At 48.6% G+C, this 12188-nt stretch overlaps 1 protein-coding gene across 1 annotated transcript in view; it reads left to right on the plus strand.

Annotated features, from left to right (window-relative positions):
- Nucleotides 1-179: 179 nt before the first annotated feature.
- Nucleotides 180-12188, plus strand: part of LOC149341062 (uncharacterized) — a 95018-nt gene continuing 83009 nt past the window's right edge. Inside the window, exon 1 of the mRNA XM_089542905.1 lies at nt 180-550. The gene's annotated coding sequence lies outside the window, so the exon portion shown is untranslated. The remainder of the gene's footprint in view (nt 551-12188) is intronic.

A 12188-nucleotide genomic window follows, 5' to 3' on the forward strand; every position in this document is an offset into this window, starting at 1 on the left:
AGTGGGAGGCAGGGAAAAGGTGGGCAAGGCAACGTTAAGAAGGTTCCGATTGGCTACCCTACTTTGAAGGAAAACGGGTATGCCGAAATGGGTGAAAAAAGGGGAAAGATTGGAATGAAGTAATGATGTACACCCTTCCAATTTTTTAACGGTATCACGCGAGCATCGACCGTTCGCTTGATCAGCGCCCTATGACGGAAAAGATCGGCTGACTCACCGAGAGTTGCCGCATGCGCACGAAGACTAGGCGGCCGTCGTCTGTCAGCCTGTTCCTAGAGCTGCGCGCTGCCCCCGCCCCTTTCCTACGCTAACCGCACTACCTGGCATTTTTTATCTCCCGCTTATCAATAATATGGGCCGTTCGTTTGAGAAACACAGGGTAAAGATGTTTGCAGCTGGGCGGCACGTGGCTTCCCCTGAATATCGGTGGCGCATAAGCCGGCAGTATTACAATCGAAGGAAAGGGTTGGGGGCTGTGCGCAGCTCCTGGAAGAGCCTAGCAGGCGGCGGCCACCGTGACCTGGTCTTCGTGTGCATGCTGCAACTCTCGGTGAGTTTGCCGATTCGTTCAGTCATAGGGCGCTGATAAAGCGAACAGTCGATGCTCGCGTGATACCATTAAGAAATTGGCAGAGGCTCAGGTTGTTTAAGCCCAGAAATTGCGTAAGCAACTTCATCCGTTTCTTCCGCCCGCCGTCGTTTCCTAGCTTGAGCGAATCGTTGCAGCCTTGCCTTGTGCATGTCGGACGACATGGCCTGGCTGAAACGCACAGTGTGGTTACGCCAGGACGACTGCGACGAGCCGGGTCGGAGCCCGATACATAGAGTAACATAAAAGTAAAGAGCGGACACTCGGGCCCTTTCGCGGCCGAGTTCGGCGCTTCCCCGTTTCCGCCAGATGGCACTGAACGTGCAAATAAAAAAAAGAAAAAGAGTATGGTCTTGGCATGTCTTGGCTTCCTTCTGCGGAGTGACTGATGCGCTCATTGTCACCCTGACAGAATGCACGTAGTAGGTTCACTGCCGCTTGCCAAGCGCACGCGATGCGTGGCATAACGCCTTTGCGGCTTGTGGGTGACGTGTTCGCCGCGGCGCCCAGGCAAGCGATCAAAGCCAAACGCTTTTGACGAGCGTTGCACGTCGAAACCTGGATAATCTTTGCGTGCTCCGTAATCGTCACGCTGGTGGCCGGCTGCTCAGCTGGGCAATGTGACACCGCCTCCTCCGCGAGAGTGGAGAACGCACAAGACGCAATGAAAGTAGAGCCTCCAAGATTCCTGTTGGGCCTCTCATCTGTGCCTTTTCTTTGCTGCACGAAAATTCGGTTTTAAGGTGACCTAGCCTCATCGTCATTCCACTACTTCTCCTTTACGCTCGGAATACAAGAACCAGGCAAGAACATAGTGTTTAATGCACGTACCCCTTTGCCGAGGCAGGGTGAGACCTGCATGCCTGTTTTCTTCGCTTTCGCAGAAATTACAGGGTTCTGCACACAATGCTCACATTTCTCGCGTTCAGCTTGCTTGTTTCTTTCATATAACAGCAGACATCACACGAAAACAACGCAAAAAACTGAGAACGAAAGGGCGGAAGACACGACTTTTTGCATTGAAATACACAGCAGACACCCGACTTCCGGGACAAGCGGTCCAACTTCCGGTGGCTTCACTCGCGCTCGACTCGGAAAGCGGGAATGCGGCATCCAGCCACCTAGTGGAGATCAGTGGCTGGGGCCTACGGGAGTGTCCGCTCTTTACTTCTATATTACTCTATGCCCGATATATCAATATCTTTCTCTATGGATATATCTCCTTCTGGCGTGACGTCATCATAGCGAGCGCCTCCTCGCGGCAGCGGCGCGCAGCTGCTGCTCGGCGCACTGTGGTTACGCTGGGACGACCGCGACGAGACGAGTTGGGGCTCTGTCTCTCTCTGTCTGGCGTGACGTCATCACAGCGGAAGTCATGCTAAAGGTCAAACGTGGTTACACCGCCGGGACGACGCTGAAGGGCTCAAACTGCGAGCAGTATTGCTTTTGCAATAAAAATTGGAAGGGTGTAGGTACCTATAGCTGACGGACGCAGAAAGCGCGCTGCGCCCTTTCGTGAAAGTACTAACCCTCTCAGGAAGCGGCGTTGTTCTTGGCAAGCCTTCAGGACAGACGCTCACTGGGGCCGACATGCGAGGATTTTTAATACTCACCAGTGGGCGAGGATCAAGGGGGTCATTGAACAACTTAGGTTGCCCTTCCATATTAAAGGGACACTAAAAGGGAATGCTTAGTCAGGCTAAATGATAGAGCAGGCTTACCTGACAGCAGATTTGTCATTTTCACCGAAAACAAAGCTTTTATATGCCAGAAAATTGCCCAAAAGCGAGCAACACGTGGCGTCTCCACTGGAAGATTCGTGCAGCGATGACGAGTGACGTATTCATGAACACTATTTCAACGTCTCAGTGGGCAATTACCGTCGAAATAAGAGGAAAGCAACGCGGCGAGCTTTGCCGACAGTGCGAAGGGTCTCGTACGCAACCAGTTTAGAAGAGCAAGCTCTTAACGGCATTCATGCTGTGTGTGCTTGGCACGCAACCGGCGAAGCGGTTTCGTTCTCGCTTGAGCTGACGAATCGGCAACTTGCAGGCTGCGGGCATTATGTGATTGCAAAGTGTTTGTTTCTTTATTTTTAGTACGCGCTCATGCAGACACACGCACGCATGCAGGCACGCACGTCGTCAACGTGTGAAGCACTATCGCCGCGTGGTGTTCGATGTTTTGTGCGGAGTGCAAAGGCGAATATGCTTTTAGTTGCGCTGAAACATGCTTGAAAATTACCTTGCGAGTATGTTTTTGCAGGCTAGTTGGTGCCTAAGCATTGTGGGTTTTTTGCGCAAAAGACACGACACCTGTCTACCTCGTTCCTTTGTGTCGTGTCTTTTGCGCAAAAAACCCACAATGAAAATTACCACATGTACGCTGTATCGCATCCCATTGGGTTCAATAAAGAAAAAGGTTTCCCAGCACGGGTTATCATGCACGCATTGCGTGAGGCGCCGACACGCAAGGCAGTTTTTCGCGACAAAAATTAGCCGACGATTACGCTTCTCGGTATAATGCGATTTTTGAGCGCAGCTGCTGCTGTACTCGAACCGTATTCAAGCGCATAAGAACGAAGCCGTGTCGAACGGAGGCGGCTCTGAGTTTCGACTTTGGCAGCGCGCAGAGCGTTCCGCCGCCGATGAGCCTCGCCTTGGTCGAACGGCCAGCGCGTTTTCAGCGGCCGCCGCGGTGTCTCAGTGGTTATACAGCACTCGGCTGCTGACCCGAAGGACGCGGGTTCGATCCCGGTATTTCAATGCAGGCGAAATGCTGGAGGCCCGTGTACTGTGCGGTCTCAGTGCACATCAAATAAATCTAAGGCCTATATCCCTCACATCTTGCGTTGGAAAACTGATGGAACATGTCATACAAACGCGACTAAACAATTTCATGGAAGACAACGACTTATACCCCCATTCGATGATAGGTTTGAGATCGCATTTGTCCACGCAAGATGTCATGATACAGCTCAAACATGACATATTAGACACTAAGTCGCTGGATGCGAAAGTAATAGTGGGACTTGATCTCACTAAAGCTTTCGATAATGTAAAACACGAGGCGATATTAGAAAACCTGGCTCTTTTAAACGTCGGGGAGCGCACATACAACTACATTGCCAATTTCCTTTCGGGCAGGATAGCGTGCATCCACTTTGGTGAAAGTCAGTCTCAAAACATACATTTGGGCAGCATAGGCACCCCTCAGAATTCGGTACTTTCCCCTCTTCTCTTCAACGTGGCCATGATACGGCTACCGAAGAGACTGGAGGGGATAGATGGCTTGAATTTCTGCATGTATGCGGACGATATCACCATGTGGATGACCCGTGGACACGACGCGCACATCGAAAGTACGCTACAGAAGGCCATAAATGAGGTCGAAAACTATGTCAGCCGTAGGGGCTTGCAATGCTCGCCGCAGAAGTCTGAACTTCTTTTTTATCGACCTCTATATCAAAGACAAACTAGAACCTTCCCTAACATCGAATTACAAACTCAAGGGGCGGAGATTCCTCATGTTGAAAAAATCAGAATTTTAGGAATGATTATACAAAGCAACGGGTATAACGGTGATGCAATAACTAAGATGGAAAACTGCGCGCAACAAACTATGCGGCTCATACAGCGGATTGCCAACAGAATACACGGCATGAAAGAGCAGAATCTCCTACGGCTGGTACAGGCGTTCGTAGTAAGCCGTATCCCGTATGCTGCCCCCTTCCTTGATCTTAAAGTTTCAGAAAAGGAAAAAATAAATGGAATTATCAGGCGATGCACGAAACAAGCTCTAGGATTGCCCATCCGTACATCCACTCACCGCCTCCTAGAGCTAGGAATGCATAATACCCTGGAAGAAATTACGAAAGCAGTGAGAACGTCCCAAATCGAACGCTTAGCCGGGACCACAACCGGCAGGGCCATTCTAGAAAAACTCAATCTGAGCCGAGATAACAGAACAACCGCCAAAGTTGACATGCTCGGAAAAATTCGAGACAATATAGTTGTACCCCCATTACCCAGGAATATGCATCCTATTCATCACTCAGTGCGCCGGGCCAAGCGGGCAGAGGCGCTAGAGAAACGCTTCTGCTCCTACAAAGACGAGGACATGGTCTACGTGGATGCCGCTGAGTATGGTAAAAACACAATGACCGTCGCGGTCGTCAATAATAAACAACTCCTCAAAATAAGTGCCTCCATACTCTCGGGTAACCCAGAGACTGCAGAGGAAGAGGAAGCAGAGGAACAAAAGCGAGATACATCATCAGTGACTCCAAAGCCGCCATACTAAATTTCAGCAGGGGCCGGGTCTCCCCTCTAACAAATACAATTCTAAGCCGTCATGTAATAGACCGGAAAATTACACTAGTCTGGACACCAGCACTTGCATCCCTGCCTCGTAATGAGACGGCCCACGAGTTCGCCCGAGCCTTTTCTTTCCGGGCGGACCCGAGCGAGGTGGTCTTTACAGACAGGGATCGCATGGTGACCTACAAAGAAATTACACAACACTATCATTTCCAACGAGCTAGACTTCCTCCAGCGGATAGATCCTTGTCCAGATACCAAGCCATCAACTGGCGCCGGTTACAAACTTACACCTTTCCAAACCCGGCCCTCTGGAGCCTTATGTACCCAGGGCAATTTTCAGAAACATGCGCAAACTGCGAACTTAGGGCCACCTTGGACCACATACTATGGGAATGTCCTCATGCTCCCCGGGAGGGACGAGGTATAAACACAAAAGATCAATGGGAGACCTTACTACTGAGCTCCGACCCGGCGACTCAGTTACAACTCGTCCGACTGGCCGAAGCCGCCGCCGAGAGTCAAGACCTTTCGGTCGTCGTCTAGGCGGGTAGCCCTCTGGCTACCCTCTTTCTGTTGGACAATAAAAGTTTTCCTATCCTATCCTATCCTATCCTATCCTATCCTATCCTATCCTATCCTATCCTATCCTATCCTATCCTATCCTATCCTATCCTATCCTATCCTATCCTATCCTATCCTATCCTATCCTATCCTATCCTATCCTATCCTATCCTATCCTATCCTATCCTATCCTATCCTATCCTATCCTATCCTATCCTATCCTATCCTATCCTATCCTATCCTATCCTATCCTATCCTATCCTATCCTATCCTATCCTATCCTATCCTATCCTATCCTATCCTATCCTATCCTATCCTATCCTATCCTATCCTATCCTATCCTATCCTATCCTATCCTATCCTATCCTATCCTATCCTATCCTATCCCATCCCAGATGGTCGAAATTTGCAGAGCCCTCCACTCCATTATGTACTCGTCAGGATTATGCGTGCATCCCTTGCCGACACCTATACGCAACCTGCAATGAAGTTCACCGATTCGGTCGTAGAGCCTAGCACACAGCATAGTGAGAGGAGCAAGCATTTTTCAGGCGCACCCGTAGTGCTTTTCCACACCCCTGCCTGCGCATAATTAAAGGGATTCGCGTCAGCATGCTACGCCGAGAGAACCTAAGTTATCAGCCAAACGCGCCCCTCTAATCATTCAAAATGTGCTCTAGCATATTTTGAGGCCCCAGCGGCCGACGGTAGCAGTTTTTAGGCGATCGTTGGAACCATTGCAACGCCGACTGTGCAATGCAGGTTGCCCACATGTATACACGCGTGAGCGCGATCAGTAGTTTGTTCTGAAGTCTGCAGCTGCCCTCAATGTCTTCAGATAGTTTCTTTTGCACTCACAGAGCTTGCAACGAGACGCTGACGCACGCGATGCAGCGGAGAGCCCCTTCGAAATAGCGTTGAGGGGGGGGGGGGGGGGGGGGGGGCGGCAGAGGCGGCCTGCACTTCCACGTCGCCACCGTGATCACAGGTCATTTGGCCTTCGCTTTTTGTTTTCTAGCCGAGCTTCTGGTCTTGTTTAAGTGGCCCATCTTCGGGTTGCAAAGACGTCACAAGGCACTTCATTTTTCGCAGGCGCTTTGAATCTGAAAATATTTCGGAACTTTTATTTGAGGTTTTCTCAGCAACGTAAAAAAAAAAGTCAATAGTGTTTTCGAGGATTAATCTCACCGTCATGCCTAGTTTTATATTTCCCTTTAAACACGGGGCATAATACACATTACGAGTTCTGCCGTCTAATCATAGCCACAAGTGGCACAGGCAGGGTTCTCGGCCATACTAATGAGCGTCGGTAGCGGTCTCCGGAAACCTCTGTAGACCAAAGCGTCGCCAAGAAAGAGACGACAGGCTCCCAGTCGGCTTGGAACTAACAAGTGTGGATCCTAACTTTCTTTGTGTGCTTGAATTCTTCGGAATATCCGAAAACTCGAAACTGTATGGGCCTCCGAATTTATTGCAGTATTTTGGTGCTTGATTGGTACCTTGAGAGAGGATTGCCGCTGCCTAAATGCATCTGAACGCGGCTGTATTGAATTTATCCACAAAGTTTTATGGAAATGTTGAGATGAGTCGAACTTTTTCTAACACCCGGTCTGAACCGAGTTTTGAAGCCTGGCTAACTCCAGTCTTGAGGATAAATAACAAAATAAAATCAGCGAGTAAACTGCACTTTTATTAGCGCAATTTAAAGCATACTGCTTTATTGAGGAGGATGCGCTGAATAACATTCCGGAGAGAAGCTCAATTTCGGCTTGTATAGTAAATGTTATACGGTTTTTGATGAATTTTCTAAGCTGCCACTGAAATATCTGAAAAAAAAAAAAATCGATAGTGCACACAAACTTTGGATCGAATTCTGTAGTTAGGCGCTGCATAGCAGCTAAAATATCTAAACAGGGCAATACATCAGTCTTGCGTTTCGGAGCGCCCGATACAAGGCCGAAGGAAAAATAATAAAGCGATCCGTAACCTACGCCTAACTCGATTTGTTAGCACTTGCAATAATCAAAATTTGTCGCTTTCTTTTTCAGTGGAACTGCCTCATATTTTCCCAGAAGATTCTCTTGACACTCAATGAGTGAACTGGCACTATAGCTCTTGAAATCTTAGAACCGGGCGTGCTCCTGAATATCATTCTGGCCGAGTATGTTGGGACGGCCGCTTTTGCCGCTGTAAAACCTAAACATCACAGCAGCTCGATATGAATTACCCTTTACTTTGCGACCGTGTTTTCTGGAGTGCTGCTTTGATTTCTGAGAGACAGTTCGTTCGCTTATCCTTGCCCCGCACCATCCACCGTAGTGGAATCCCGGGCAACGCCGTTCTCACTGCATCGGCTTGAGACCGAAGCGGAAAATTGAATTTCGCTATTTTTAGGTGACTGCTACCTCCATCAGTTTGTCTTTCCATTCTGAGCGATGATCTCGGCGGTAGGGGAAGCGTGGCCTCAATGGCCACGCTCTGTGGAGTCAGTGAGTGGAAGCGTGGTGAGCCTGAGGAACCGACGGCTCGAATGGCCTAGCCATTGCTCTAAATACGTGGCTCAGGAGCACGAAAACACGCTCCAGGGCTCCAGGGGTTTCTGTGAGCTACACTCTTCGCGATCAGCACGGCGCCGTCAACGAAGTTTCGTCGCTAATGCAGGAAACGCACGTATTTGAGACCAATCCCAGAATGTTGTCTGCCGTGGAATCAATCGATGGTGAAGTTCCAGATGCTTCTTGCGGGCATCGGGACCGAATAACTTCAGTTATATGTTTTGGGTTATTGGCTAACGTTTTAAACGATTGGCTGACAATTTTATGGACTGGTTGATCGGCCAATCTTGTTTCGACATCGTTTTCTCACTTACGGCTTTGCCGCAGCGCATTATTGTACACAGTGATGCACCCTTTACAGGAAAGAGAGGCGTGGTTAGGTGGGTTAAGGTGGAAACAGGTCGAATGAAGAGGGAAGAGGAAAAAAAATGACATAGGAATAGGAAGGGCGCTTGATGCGGTCGTGCCGCTAAAGATGAAATTCACGCGCTAAATAAATTGTAGTTAAAAATGTGACGAAGATGACAGGTGAGGCAGCTGCAATCGCTAGAGCACTGCACACAGACAGTAAAGCAACTGCATAGAGCTGCAGACATGGGGTAAAGAGGGGCTTGTTATGACATCATGAAGGAAGCCAACAGTCCCTCAAAGCCGAGGAGCATAGGGAATGCTTCTTTCTTTTTAATTTGTGGTGTTCATCACTGGGAGATTAATAGTGCAGTTAGTTTATCACTGAAAGGTAATTGATTAGAAAGCAGAATAAAAAACAACCACATGCCGCCGGTGGGATCCGAACCCCTCGATCTCCGATTTTTGTATCCGGTGCTCTACGTGTGAAATAGCACGTAGCATGACCTGGTTACTTGAAAATGGCTCGATATTTGACCGTGACACGGGGGCGTAATAAAGATGTCGTTCGGGTCTTCAGCCTCCAATACTTCATATGGATATTTCTCCCAGTGAAGTGAGAGTTACGAGCACGAGGCGACACCTTTGAGAAGTAGGCGGAGAAACTGCCTTGTCGAGTCATCGCCATAGCATCGAAGACGTGAGATCTTGCTTTGAGGAGTCCGCGCTTTGCGGGACACGCGTATAGTGGCCGCTGCCGGCGCGTTTTCCTGTAGTGACGGCTGGCAGCGTTATATAAAGCGACTGCAATTTCTGGCGCTTGCGGGGTTTCGCGCGATTTGTTGAATGGGCGAAAAAAATGTGCATTGTTTATCGTTTACCTTGACGCTGTACCATTCTGCGCGTTATTATACGACAGCATGCAGATACTAATGCACTGGTGGTGAAAACGTATGACCGTTGGTGGGGACAGTTTTGCAAATTGACTAGCCGTTGAGAACAATAAATTCCGGAGTTTAATTTCAACGTAACATCTTACAATTCTTTGACCAATAAAAAAATGTTACAGTTCACGAGGGAGAGGTTGTTCAACACGGGCTCGTAACATGAGCTTTGATATATTTCGAGTGCTTCACAAGTTTGTCAGCCAGTTTCAGTTTTACCTTAATACGTTCTTAAATGAGAAATAAAATGGGATTCTCAATGCTCAAGGTTCTCGCTATGTATATTGGTGTTTCATGTTCTTAAAACGAACGGGTAAGCTTTGAATTTTGGTTTATGTAAGGGAAAGCATCCTTTGTGCCGATGCGAGTGAATAATTCCGATCTTCAACGAGGCGTTCTTTCTGTCATGCTTTGGAAAAGTTGTTTCGCCAATATGATTCGCTTGTACGCCGATGTCGAATGATTAGAGTCGTCCTAATCAAGTGTGCCCTTAAAGCCGAAACTTTCAACAGCCAATGGCGCAGACCTGACCCAGTGTCCTCTTCTTCGGCATCGAGACGGCCTCGCTGGTCGTCTCCGACGAAGCCTGTTGCCCCGCGATGCTTCAGTTGCCATTGAAATTGTTGCTATGGCTACCGAGCTGCCTCTGACAAAAAGCATGCGCTTTTTCACAACGCGAAGCTCGTCCTTCGCTACTGTTTCGAAAAAAAAAAATAAGAAAAAAATAGGGGGAGGGGCGCCATGGTCGATGTCCTGAAAGGACCGACTTTTTTTCTAGGCTGAGCGCGGACGCAACAGTAGCTTCAGACGGCGCCCGTTTCCAAAGAACGAACACAGACAGTCCTCTTTAGAAACGTCGCGTGGGTGTGCGCGTTTGTATTTGTGAGCGAATTTCTGTGCGCCCATAGTGACATCATACCACGGCAGAGAACAAACTCCCGTTGCACGCGCTCTGTCCCTATGTCAAATCGGAGGGGCGAAGCCTCCCGCCCTCTAGCGGTCATCACGAGGACAATAAACCGTTCCTCTCTTTTATGCACGACACCGCGTTATGCATTCGCCATAGAGGAAGCGTGCACGTTTTTGTCGTTGCTGGCGGCAGTATCACGAAGCGAATGCGCGTCGCCATTGCGACACGAGAGCAGAGTCGCAGAGAGGAAACCATTTGCAGCCAAGAAGGGGCCGAGCGCCAAAAAGCTCGGCCGCGGCGCAATGCGGGCACCAAGCGGTTTGCTGGCGTTCAGCGCCGAATCCTGCTGTCGAGAGAACGGGGGGATGGAGCGGAATGAGTCAAGACGAAAAAAAAAAAGACACATATGCGTGTTGATGCTCAGTGGTGGCTGGAACGAGTAGAAGTGAAATCTAAAGACGACCGCCAAGGCGAAAGCAGTCGGGGAAGCTTTGGAAGAAATCAGAGAAAAGCGAGTGAAGGAAGGGCAGTCATCAAGTTTTTATGTCTATTTTGTATTGGCCGGTGCAAAAAAATAAACTGCAGCAGACACTACCGCGACATACTGGGTGCAACATCTGCAGGAATGTAATCTCATATATAGCGCCCATTTAGATAGTTGCTGACCTTTTCTGAGATGGCGCATATCCACGATGGGTAGTTGTGCAGGGTTTGGTGATGAGAGTCAAAGAAAATGATTATAGAGACTTTAAAAAGTTAAAGGGGATGCTGTAGACATACACAAAATTAAAAAAAAAATGCGAGGGATTCAAGAAGATAAAAAGAAAGAAAAAATGGTTTGGCCAGAAATTGCTGATGGTCTGCTAGTTTTGCTTCCTCAACTCCAACTGTTTCTTTCACCTTGCATTCTTTTTAGTACGCTCGGAAAGAAAACCGCGAACGGGACGGATTAACCGTTCCTCTACTCTGCTCTCCTTATGATTCAGGCTATATTTTCGTTCGCCTGCCCCTCCTTCCAAGCTCACCTCGCTAACACGGATTGCATGGAACCTACTACCTACACGACCATGAATGCAGTTTACACTTACAAAAACGTGGATGCAGTTTATTGTAATCTAGGTGACCTTGGACCTGGATCACCCATTTTTCGTGAGCTGAACGCAGAAAATGTGGGCCCGCAATAGACTTAAGAACTTTGCAATGTATTTTTGCATTAAAAAGAAGCTCAAAGTGTTCAGCACGCTCGGCCATACTGAATCGAGTTTCCTGTTTCTGTCTTGCTGTGGTGTTCCAATGTAGTCCCATGTCAGGAACGGAGAGTACCAAAGTAAAGTGGCAGGCTCAACTGGCTTCGCCAAGTCTCCGTAGCTTCGAGGGATGCACCCGAAGTAGGCGACGATCCTGTCCACTACGGCTACGGGCCTGTCGACGGAGTCCGTCTTGAGGACGGGCGCGGTGCGTTTATACACGCATCGAGAGCGTTTGTTTCATCATAAATACTGTGCATATAGAACAGCCTACGATGGTTTTGTGCATTGCACTTCTGGATATTCGTTACCTGGTTGCAGGGTGTTCTGTTATAGCTAGATATTTTGCTGATTATTTACTCAGTGGTATCTTGTGCGCGGGCTAAAGTCTGTTCGTGGAAAGTGGTATTTTAATAATGGAAACAACCAAGACGAGGGACAAACAGGGATAAGCATAATATTTGTCATTTATTTTTAACGCATTTATTGTTTCCTTGACTAATTTCCGGCAGCTTGCCCAACTTGCCCAATTTGGGCAGCTCGCCCAATTTTGGTTGTATCGTCTGAAAAAGTTTGGGTATTCCCAGGCTAACAATGCAAGCTTCGCATGGACCCACTACCAGCCGCTGGCTGTGGGTCCGAGCAGTGTTTGCGTAAATCCTCTAGTGCAATCCTTTAGTAATTCGCTGCGGCACTTGTTTGGCCAATAAAG

The sequence above is a fragment of the Amblyomma mixtum genome, chromosome 5, assembly GCF_055824585.1.
Source record: "Amblyomma mixtum isolate Tamu chromosome 5, ASM5582458v1, whole genome shotgun sequence".
Taxonomy (NCBI): Eukaryota; Metazoa; Arthropoda; class Arachnida; order Ixodida; family Ixodidae; genus Amblyomma; species Amblyomma mixtum.